General features: G+C 30.4%; 1 protein-coding gene across 9 annotated transcripts in view; it reads right to left on the bottom strand.

Moving 5' to 3' along the window:
* Nucleotides 1–12,049, bottom strand: part of LOC143254405 (protein FAM13A-like) — a 69,533-nt gene that overhangs the window by 55,169 nt on the left and 2,315 nt on the right. For 3 of the 9 annotated variants that reach the window (XM_076509520.1, XM_076509519.1, XM_076509525.1), the window contains exons 2-3: nt 6,457–6,863; nt 5,750–5,840 (exon numbers count right to left, since the gene is read on the bottom strand). The gene's annotated coding sequence lies outside the window, so the exon portion shown is untranslated. Of the gene's footprint in view, nt 1–5,749; nt 5,841–6,456; nt 6,864–12,049 lie in introns of those variants that run through there. The other 6 variants (XM_076509522.1, XM_076509521.1, XM_076509526.1 and 3 more) reach the window with 4 other exon arrangements.

The raw sequence follows: 12,049 nt of genomic DNA, 5'->3' as shown, positions 1-12,049 counted from the left end.
GTGATTCCACAGTAAATTGACAAGTACATTTCTTCAAACCTGCAAAAAGATCAACTTTCAATACAAAAGTATAAGAAACTTCACTCTCTTAGCAACAACACGGGAATTCAAAAATAAACTGTGATAGCTGAAGAGAAATCCCTCTTCACTTTACTAAAGAAACATTTAGGCATTGACCAATGAACTGTTTAACATTTTTTCTTTGATTCCTTTTTTACTTCTAAAAGGTAAATTTTAAATATTCAAGTATTGAATTTACAATTTAGTGTGTGTGTGAGAGAGAGAGAGAGGGAGAGAGAGAGACTAAAATGGAGTAAGGTGGAAGTAAGGTAAATCAAAAGACTAAAAGTTAATTTTTTTCCCCCGAGATGTTTACAATTTTGACTGCTTTCACAACTACGTTAAGCAACCAAACCTTTTCACCATTGTGTACACATCTTAACAGGTACTGTTTATCTAAGAAATGTAGATCCTTACTTGGAGAAGTTGTCTTGCATATAAATAATATTCTTTTGAAGTACTTGAAGACCCTTACATGAATAACTGTTTACTAACTTGAACAATGAATGTAATGTAGATCCTAAAATCTCATACTCTCTTGATAAGAGTTTACTAATGATATAGGTTTGTTTATTTTTAGTTGAAAGTGAATACTCCTATTTTCAGTAAAACAAACAAGGAATCCTTTACAATGCAAACTTCTGAGAAGCTATCAAAATAAACAAGTTTTAAGATATTAGAGATGAATGTAATTATGCCTACTAATTTTAATACCAGCCTTGTTGGTGTTCTCAGAACTTGTCATGTGAGTCATTAAATTTTCATTATGCCAAGAATTATCGTCTTTATATTCATCAGTGATTTCTTAAAGAGTACAGCATTTTTATAATCAATGGGAAATAAATTATTCTAAGCCATTCTGCTCATTTCTCACAGTTTAAATACGTAAACCATGAAAATATTCTTGAAATATCTCCATCATATTTTTAAAATCACTCACACCTGTCCATTTATAAAACAGTCCCAGTGATGTGTGATTTATGTTTAATATTCTAGGGTTAGTTCAGAAAGGATATACCCTTTATGAAAAGTTTGTTTTTTAATTTTGAGCAAAGCTACACGAGGGCTATCTGCACTAGCCTTCCCTAATTTAGCAGTGTAAGACTAGAGGGAAGGCAGCTAGTCATCACCACCAACCATCAACTCTTGGGCCACTCATTTACCAATGCATAGTGGGATTAATCACAACATTATAATGCCCCCACAGCTGAAAGGGCAAGCACATTTGGTGCAATGGAGATTTGAACCTTCAACCCTCAGATTACGAGTCGAGTTCCTTAACCATTTATGAGAAGTATCTGTTCAGGCTTAAGAAACTGGAATACGATTTTTGCCAAAAAAATTGAAGATAGCATTGCTATACTGGTTAATGTAATGAACTTCTAGTAAAAGGTTGTGTGGTCTGTAATCGCCTGTACCTTGCCAATGTTGTCTTTAGCAAGACAATTTACCCAATGGTCCAATCTACCCAACTATTAAGTGCATACTCACTGTAATAAATTGGTATCCTATCCAAGAGGGATTGGAGGGAGGTTTATGTCACCATTCCCATTGTTTTGATTTTTAGTATCAGTGAATACACAAGTTATTTAATGACAATGACAGATATTAAGTTTTAATAGTTGTATTTTTAATACAATCTTACTTTTAAAATCAAAATCATCTTTTAACTGCAATTACCAACATTTTGAAATAAATATAAAACATTACAAATTCACAACGTAAACATAACGTAACACATTTCCTAAAATTAACTTGTTCTCTAATCTGAAATTTTCTATGACATAAGAGACTTCACATTGTATTGACTCATCCAACACTGTTTTTTAAACAATATAGTAGATCTTGGCAATAAAAATTGTGAAAATATAGCTTGACAATATAGTATTTAACCAAATGAGTATTCAGTAGTTTTAAACATTTAATAAAAATGAAAAATTACTAGCTACAAAAAGTATACATGTTTTTTAAATTATTCACTTATTTTGCCTACAAGAAAGTTCCACTGATAACACTAGGTTCACTTTGTGGTATTGCTGAATGGAAATCAAAGTTCTGTTTAAAAATCATGTTATGTTAAGCACACATGTTACAGCACTACTGGAAAGATCCAAATGGAATAACTGTAAAATAATATTTTGTGCTTAAAAAACTTATTTTTTGTGTTTTATAACAACATATCTAGTTGTCACTGTATACCTTAACTTTCAGAAAACCTTTAATAGAGCACCTCACAAGAAATGCAGAATAAATTAGACTAGTGAAAACGTGGATATACGATTGGCTTTATCATCAAATACAAAATATAATAAATGGACATTTTTAGACTATGAGAAAATGAATAGTAGAGGCCCTAATGAATCTGTTTTAAAGTCCTTGTTCATAATATTAAAAATGCATATTATTTATTAGGCATTAATATTTCTCAGACCACTTACAATCCAAAAACCCTAAAAAAAGAATCTCATTCTGTTAAGACTACTTATCTTACTTAAAAGGACCTTGAAAGCTATGGCCAAAACACTGAAGGTTTAAAATCAAAGGATATAATTTTATAAGTGCAGAGTATAAAAATTTGAATAATATTCATTTTTTCTTGTGTAAAAGGCAGCGGTGATGTAACAAAAAAATTTATGCACTTGTTCATAAAATGTGAAAGATCTCTTCTGAGTTTGGTTGAAAATAAAACAATGTGTAATTCTTAATTCTATTATACTATATCTTAAAGCTTTTACAGTAAGTAAGATTTGTTTTTAGATCAAGAACAACATTTTGATCACTGATGCTATTTTTGTTACCTACTTACCCCAGCCATGGGCTGTAAACACCAAGAGAAAAGTGTGTGCTCAGTGAAACCATTGCAAGTACAAACCATAATAGAGTTAGGTCTCTATTTTTTTTTTTCACTAAGTTAAATTTTCTCATAAAGATATCCAGAACTTCAACTATATATATTTTAGAATACAAAATGCATTTAAAAGCAAGAGTACAGAATATTCTCAAAGCACTATAACTTCACTGGCTTTCTAAGTAAGCAACAAACATGTTAAAAATATCCACATTCCTGTGTACAAAAACACAAAATCAGAAAAACGAGACTGAGGACAGATATATAATTATGAGCACCTAAACAAACTAGCCTCCTGGCAAAACTTGTAAAAGAGCAGTTTTACAAGTGGTTATAAATAATTCAACAGCAAATGTCAAGGAGAATTATTGACATTTTTCAAAATATTGGATATCTTTAATATCTCAGTAAAGCAAGAAGATTGGAGACTATAAAATACATGCTGCCTTGCCAGTATTTATAGTATATGTACATAATTGGTTGGAGCTCCGAACATCATATTAGGTTTTATATAAATAAAAAGGCTAAAACGGGTTATTCAGAACATAGACGTTACATGACACAGTGAAGTAGAAATTAAGAGTTTATTCAAATGTCCTTTTCAAATCAAGAAATTAAAACTTTGATAACACACAACTGAGGATTATAAACTGTATTTTGGTGCCAAGCTTATTGGCATACACTGATCACAAAGTTGTTTATTTTTAACTTAACATGCAAAAAAAGACAGAATACAAGCAATTTGACTCTCTTGTATACATAGGGTTGAAAAAAAAGAAATTTTAAAATTAGTATCAGCATCTGTGGCTCAGTGCTTAGCAAAACACTTATTAGAGATTGAGAAAATAAAGAAATTACTAATTTGTGAATTAAAGTTCAAAATAAAAGTTTACTATATAAGCAAGATAATAGTTCTGATGAGGCTTAAACTTGGAATCATTTTATTGGGACCAGACAGGAACTAGAGATTACACAATAAATATGTTTGAAAGGAATGTTATTACAGTTAATAAAAGAAAAATGAATGTATGGGTTATTTAACAGAAGTTTTAAAAAGCCACATCAAGACCTGATCTTTGGAGCAATTGTGTGGCTTGTAGAATGGTTTGACTGATGACGTGGCAGGTATCATTAGTTTGAGTTAAATTTAGGTTTTCTTGAAGAATGATGTGGATGAGCCACAATCTTTTCTTATAAATCTCCATTTGTCAGGTTCATACAACCTATACCTAAAGAAATGTTGTAAATTACTTTACTCTGATAATGTCTTGTTTTTCACAATACCACTTAAAAAGGGTGAAATAAAAACCCTATAATCTGGGTGCTTTTGAAAGCTGGACCTTTCTTCTTCAGGGGCAAACTGGGAGTGGTGGTGTAATCAAACAAGTGATGTATACAGTGGGAGTTTAGTGACGTCATAAAGGTAAGTCGGTGTTCCAAGAAATGTTACTTTTTCAATACCTCATTTCTGGTACAATGTAGCCAATGGAGAGAGTAAAATGGCTAAATAAATGTATATTTAAAAACTATACTTAGGTGTTTAAGTGAAATAAAGGTAACACCTGGAGACTGATTGAAAAAGATACATTAAACTAACTGCTTTATAAAAACAAGTATGAAAAATTACCTTAAACAAATAGGGAGTTGTAGGAAATTCATCTTTCACATCACATGAAAAGTAATTGAAGCATAAAATTATTTTTCTAACAGAGATGAAACCAATGAATGGAGATCATTGATTCCAAGAGCTAACTTAATACTGAAAGATTGAATACTGATCATATTAGCAATCCAATAAGCTTGCTTTATTTCTCCATCTGCTTTAGTTTTAAATCCTGTTTCAACCCCAATGACAGTTACATCATTAATGGAATGACTGGGTTGGTTAAAGTGCTGAGCAAAAGGGAGATCTTTTTTGGTATTAATAGAAGAGTTATGGTTGTTGAGGTGTCCTCTAAGAATTGTGCGAGTATGTCCTACATATTTGTGATTGAATTTTTTATAAATAGTGTTTTTCATTTTCACAAGTGATTTCTTTAGATATTTTAAAATTTGTTTGAATGTGTTTGTCAGAAAATGAGTCAGTGGTTTTCCACGAACTTGCAGGTTTGATAACGGGCTTTACTGCATGAACGACAACCTTTTTTGGGTGGGATGTAGTACACTTCTGTGTGAACAAGGATATCTTTTAGAGTTCTGCTTTCTCAGGAGACAATGGGAACGTCAAGAATAACTGTTTGAGATGGTTATTGAATTGTACGAGATGAAAATATTTTTTCAGAATTCATAAAACATTTCCAAGTTTAAACTGACAGGTAATAATAATAAGAATTCTACTTGAAAGTTTAGTATTACTCTGATTTAGGATGATTTTCTGCTCAGTGTTGTTAGCCCTTTCAATTTAGGTACGTACATATATATATACATACACACACACACACCACTCGTTTGATAACACCACACTCCCAAAGAAAGGTCTGCCTTTATAATGTGTTTGGGTTAAAGGGTTTTTATTTTATCTCAATCATTCTTGAACATACGTGTTTAACATCATGAACACTGAAAAGGGTGTCATAGCAAGTCAATTTACGTCCCCATAAAAAAATCTTTCATGTGTTCCTTAATACACAAAAATATTCAAGGGCATGATCATAATTGCTAAATTACTGGTGAAATTTTGTGAAAGAAGAAATATGAAAATTTGTTAGTCTTATTTTAAATAGATGTTTACATGTTAATACCAATTTTACCTATTTTCATATTAACCGGTGAAACCAATCCCAACAATTCCTCATTGGGAATCCTCAACATGAAAATTTCAAATGTCCAAACATTACTTACTTTGAATAATCTTTTAAATGTCCTTTTCAATTTTCTTGTAAAACCATGAATCTAGTCTTGATTGTCCTCAAACCCCCTTCAACCCATCCTCCTAGAAGGGAATATGGGGGGTTCCAATTTTTAAAAAAAGTCAAACACCAGAAATGACCATTTTTACTAGCTACTTTCATTTCTATACAACAGTAACTTTCAACTGAATTGGCTTATTCAGCTCAGAAGGTCTTTAAAAATCTCCCTGGCTTAGCCTCCTACATTTGAAACCCCCTAATGACTTAAAATCATTTTTTTAGTATTCTTTGGGATCAAAAGACCAAGTGGACACTTGCCAGTCTTATTAAAAACTGTGGAGAGAATTTGAAAACCAAGTAAACAGATATAATTGAAAATTAATATACATATAATATGCACAAAATACATTTACTTGAAATGATATGAAAACAGGAAAATACTACTCTACTGCCACATCATATTAGTAGAAATAGAAGTTCTTACGTAAACGTTTACAATTGTAATCATTTTGAAACAGTTGAAAAAATTATAGTTGGAGTTTATTTTTAAATCAATTAACTTTCATTCACACCATACCTCATTAGATATTTCTTAATTGTACACCATTAAGCAACACAACCCATAAATCTAATACTTCTCTTACTATTCCAAACATGTATCTTTAAGTACACAACATATTAAAATACCTCCAAGCTTACCTTTCAGATGATCAAGTGTTCCACAATTGAAGAAACAAAGAAACCAGCAAACAGTATAGCTAGCAGTCTTATCTCTTAATATTTACACATAAATTGACCGTATGTACAGATTTTGTTAAAAGTTTTAGCAGAAGTAATAAGAGGTATGCATCATATACCAAATCCTATTGACTGCTAGATTCAGCTTGAGTAAAGATAAACAAGATTAATGTCCCCAATAATCAGATCAATTTGTGTATTAATGAACATCTTATAAGACCTTTATGGCTGTTTCAGGGTTCTACAAGAGACAAGCTTCAGTGAAAGCATTCGCCTTGGACAGTAACGAGTTTCCCGTTTATCACCACATCAGATGTATCCGTTGAAACAATAACTGTTCTTTTCTGTTCAAGTTTCTCCAGACAATTCTGTAACATAAAAGAAAGACTGTAATGATTACATACAGTTAAGATAGTTTTGACTCTGTTACTTAATATACTTACTTGTAGATAACACTATTATATTTTCTTATGACTTAATTCATAGAACATGCATGAAAACATTTAAATTTGGGAAGACTGAGGAAACGTTCAAAGGAAATTGGAGAATAAACTGGAAATATATATAGTTTGATAATTTCATAATTTTGCACAGAGATAAACTGCCACAATACAAGATATTTTTGCACTTCATCCTTATTTCTATAATTTTAAACCAATTCAAATGAAAAAAAAGTAGAGATGGCATTTAACTGGTCAAGTAAGTCAAATTTTTCTGTCTAAACTGCATAAGTAAAACTATACTTAATGTAAATTATTTGAAAATAGGAACCAGTCTATGGTTCCTTTCCAGTATTCCAACAACAACAAAACCTATGCTGTATATTACTAGGTGTAATACCACAACCAAATAACTAAATCTGTTCTTTATACTGCTATCATGAAGTTATATTGCAAGTTTAAAGAAATAACAGATGTTGCCTGCATAAAACTAAAAAATATGCAACACAGTATGCATCTTAGTGGATGATAATCTGTGTGTAGGTAAAATATGTAATCATCTCATAAATAGTAGGCTACGACTCAAATTTTATTTTTTTTAATGAAAAGTTGGTAATTTTCAATGAGCCAGTAGGAGTATAATCCCAAGATTTGTCAATAAGTTGGTAATTTTCAATGAGCCAGTAGGAATATAATCCCAAGATTTGTCAATAAGCAGAGAGGTGGAATTTCAGGTCTAAAAATTATTCAATACTTTCACCAATACAGAACTTAATATACAGTCTTTTATTTATTTGACAATACTTGACATAATCTTCAAAACATGCATACAAATAACAAGCATCCCACTTGGTTCTTTAATTACAGAAACAGCCCTAGCTTCAATGCTTAACACATGCAAAGATCCTGCGTATGCATAAATTTCTTGCAAAAATAATTTATCTATCACTAAGAAATACACAGGACATTTGTCCTGCCACCACAACTAAAAACAGGAAGTTTTATCATCCTAATATTGACAACCAGCAACATAATAAAAAACCAATAAAAGGAACATCTTAAAAGAACTCTTATCACAGCTTCTGATTACTTTTGCAGCATTAAACAATGATGCATGCTTTAATAGTTATTAATGTAAAATTGTATGTTTCATGTTTTCCTTGTTTGTTTTTTATATTATTACTAAAGTACATCAGATAGATAAGCTTTGAGTTAAACTAAAAGAACAAGTGACTATATGTTTACTGTAGTGTGCATAATGACAAACACTGGCATACAGAACTGGGTTTGACAGAGAATGAGTGAAGCAGAACTAACTTATCAAAAAAAAGAACAGACTAAACCTAAGAAATGCTTAGAAAATAGTCATTCTTTTTATAAGGAAAAAAATGTCTCAAAGCAAGCCAAGTGAGAGAATGTAACAGTAAAAACTGACAATAGGTTGAAGTAACCCACTCGCACATAACCAAATGAAGGATCAAAAACATATGGAAGAAAGGAAATAAAACATGAAGTGTATAAATAAAGTTATTTTCAAAAAATATCCACAACTCTACAATAATGAGAAAGTGGAAGAAATCATAGAAAATCATAACTGAAACAGGTTCAATACAAAAATAATAAAGAAATAAGACCACTAGTAGTTTTATCACAATTAGTGATGGTATTAGAGCAAACAAAACCAGTTTTGGAGACCAAAGTAGACTAGACCTCAACACAAAAAAACATCCTTTATCAAAAATGAAAGAAAATTACAAGTGTTATACAAATTAAACCCCACAAGCAACATCAGTGAACAACAGTATGAATACTTTGAACTCTTAACAATGACAATTCATAGCAAATTGTACCTTACATGCTATAGACAAATTATATAAGACCTCTAATGAAAATACAGAAATACTAATAAAGGTGAATATAGTTACATCAGAAAAGAATCTTACAGCAAAGTTAATAGTTATGTAAAATCCACTGACATCTGACGACAAGTCACAGTTTAGATGGAAGATTAAGAGAAATATACAGACATGCTAATTTAAACTTCACAGTGGTTGTTTTGGTTTAAACAGCACATTTTCCATAATTCAGCTATGCAGATTTCAAATATAACATTCATTTTATTCTATCGTATAAGTAGTCTTCACAAATCGGGGGAATAGTGATTTAATTTGATCAAATTATTATTTCATTTACCACAATGAACATTTTCTGTTATTATGCTTGTTATGTTTGGGTTCTAGAACAATCAACAACACTTTCATGTCATGATTGGTCTAGAGAAATCTATGTCCAGTGGTTGTCAACATTTTAAACATAACAAAATGTGACCCAACTTCAACGAAAATTATTCCCTTATTGTAAAAGTACATATAAAGTCTTGTAAATATTCTGTATGCAATGGAGAAAAATTGATATTTGCAGACTCAGCATGCAGGAATTACTCTAGAACATGTGAAACTTCACAAGACAATAAAACTGTTGCACACCTGTGTTACTGATGACACATGCTCTGCAATATGTAAAGAGCACCGGGAAACTTTTAGTTGCATTTTATTGAAAGCCCGAGTTCAAATACAAGGAAAAGCTTTAAATATTTCATGGATAAGTACATCACATTTGAGTATTTCATGTGAAATAAACAAAATATACATTTCAACTATTTAGAGGGTATGTCATCTAAGCATATTTTAGATTTCTTTGGATTGTAAGAGGTGAGTTGTTTTTTTTTTCATAGCAAAAAAAGAATATTACTTCACTGTAACTTTTGAGGTAAGAAGCAAAGGCACTGAGGCTTCCAATCAACTGATCTCTTTTTTTCATGTAATGGTTCATATTTATTTACGAAACAACATTATACTAAGTTTTGTATAAATCAGAATCTGTAATATCTTAAACCCAATACTTATTTAGTGACTTGTCATTTTATAAGCTTGCCATACATTTTGTTTTATGAAAATTGAAAATAAATCCTGTCTCTAGTTTCAGGTTAACAGTTAAATTATGAATGCATACTCAACAAAAGTTTTACTGATGAATAGAACAGGGGGTTACGTTGTTTCTTATGGATGTTTCTGTACCATTGTATCGAAAAATATAGGAGTCATTAAGGAGTCCAGGAAAAAAGAAATGTTTCAATGTCTAAGTGGATGAGTAATGAATATCATGGTCAAAGGTATTTATTCAGGTAAACTATTTTCATGTCACATAAGTGACAGCCTGATGACATTTAGGGAGCTATATTGGGGCCTGACATTTTTTATATATATTTATTTTTCATTATTTCTAGTGTGTGTGTGTGTGTGTATACATACACTAGAAATAATGAAAAATAAAGCTGTTCCTTAACAATATTTTAGCAGATCAATACATTTAACCACATTTTTCAGTTGGAAAGATAATTCTCAACAGAAAATAATAGCTTTTAAAATATAATTAATCTTGAAGAATGCTTTTACAAAACATTTAACTACATTTTTCAGTTGGAAAGATAATTCTCAACTGAAAATAATAGCTTTTAAAACATAATTAATCTTGAAGAATGCTTTTACAAAACATTTAACTACATTTTTCAGTTGGAAAGATAATTCTCAACTGAAAATAATAGCTTTTAAAACATAATTAATCTTGAAGAATGCTTTTACAAAACATTTAACTTTTTTCAAACTTTAGTTCATAATTAATCTTGAAGAATGCTTTTACAAAACAGGAATTTTTAAAACTTTAGTTCCGGTACTACAGTAAACATGCACTATAGTCCTCAATAAAAAAATGTCTTACATTTGTGTATATCAAAACAAGGGTATATTTTTTATTCATGTAGAACAGTATAGAGAACTTGAACCTAAAGACTTACCCATATGTAACCATTTTACTCCTTTCTCAAACTTATGATGAAAAATATTTAGGGTATGGAAACAACAAGCCAAGCTATTCTAAACTGACATAACTCTGAAATAAGTCCAAATAATTTCAAAATAAAAAGAATACATGTTAAGACTGAACTTCATCAAACTCACATGCACGCACGTGTGTGTGAATATATATGTATAAACATGCACACATATTTTAAGTTCAACAAAGGTAGCAAACAGAACTTTGCAGGTAGTTTGGTTGACAAAATTTTCATACCATTAGTTTGTTTTTTAGACATGAGAGTTTTTAACACAATATTTTTTTAAAAGATCACACCAAAAATAGTAAATGCATTACTGAGCTTAAAAGAACTCATCAATCTTTATGTTGTTGTTGTTTTCTAATGTTCCAACATTTATATCTTGCTGTTACATAAAATAGAATAAACATTATATTGCATCACGGATAAAATAAAATTTGGAAAACAAGTTTACTAGATCAAAAATAGCCTTTCACAGCAAACATTATTAAAAAAAATTAAATTTGTCATTTTGATTAAGTTAGAGGAGACAAGATTAAACTTCAGTAGCCTACATACTATATGAATTTACCTCTCCATTAATTATAAGTTGATGAAGTATTTTACAATAAAATTTATTTTTCAAAATATTGCAGTTCTTATCACTCCACAAATAGAAGCAATTCCTTTTCAAATGTCTATGTCAAAAAAGTGGAACTTCATATTTTTGATAATCTGACCTATTCACTAATATCACCAAAACCATATTGAATAAAGAAACAGGTTCTCAACTGCATCTTAGGATCACCACAAAATTTGGTAGAATTAGCTCAAAAATCAACATGTACTAAACTCCAAGGTTCCAAAGGAGAACTTGACTTCACTATTTTATTTTTAACTGATAACAAGGGATAATTTGATCCATTAAGGGTATACCATTTTCCACAGTCATATTACCTAAAGAAACCTTTTATCTTGTAGCCAAATACTCTGTTATTCTTATATCACTTATGTTGTAAGTTCCACCACACCTGCAGGTAACTCCATGAACTGGTGTTGTGTTTGAATTTTCCATATCATAAACTTGTGTTTTGATGTCTGTAATCTTTTATGAATCAGCTATTGCAGATTCCAAACATCTAATAACCTTAAAAGCTTTATTCATATAATCAGTTTTTCTGCTTTATATTATTAATCAAATTTCTATCTCCTCTAAATCTCTATTAATTAACCTCTTATCCAA

The sequence above is a fragment of the Tachypleus tridentatus genome, chromosome 6, assembly GCF_004210375.1.
Source record: "Tachypleus tridentatus isolate NWPU-2018 chromosome 6, ASM421037v1, whole genome shotgun sequence".
Lineage (NCBI taxonomy): Eukaryota > Metazoa > Arthropoda > Merostomata > Xiphosura > Limulidae > Tachypleus > Tachypleus tridentatus.
The sequence above is the reverse complement of the archived record's forward strand: the minus strand, read 5'-3'. Positions and strand labels throughout refer to the sequence as shown.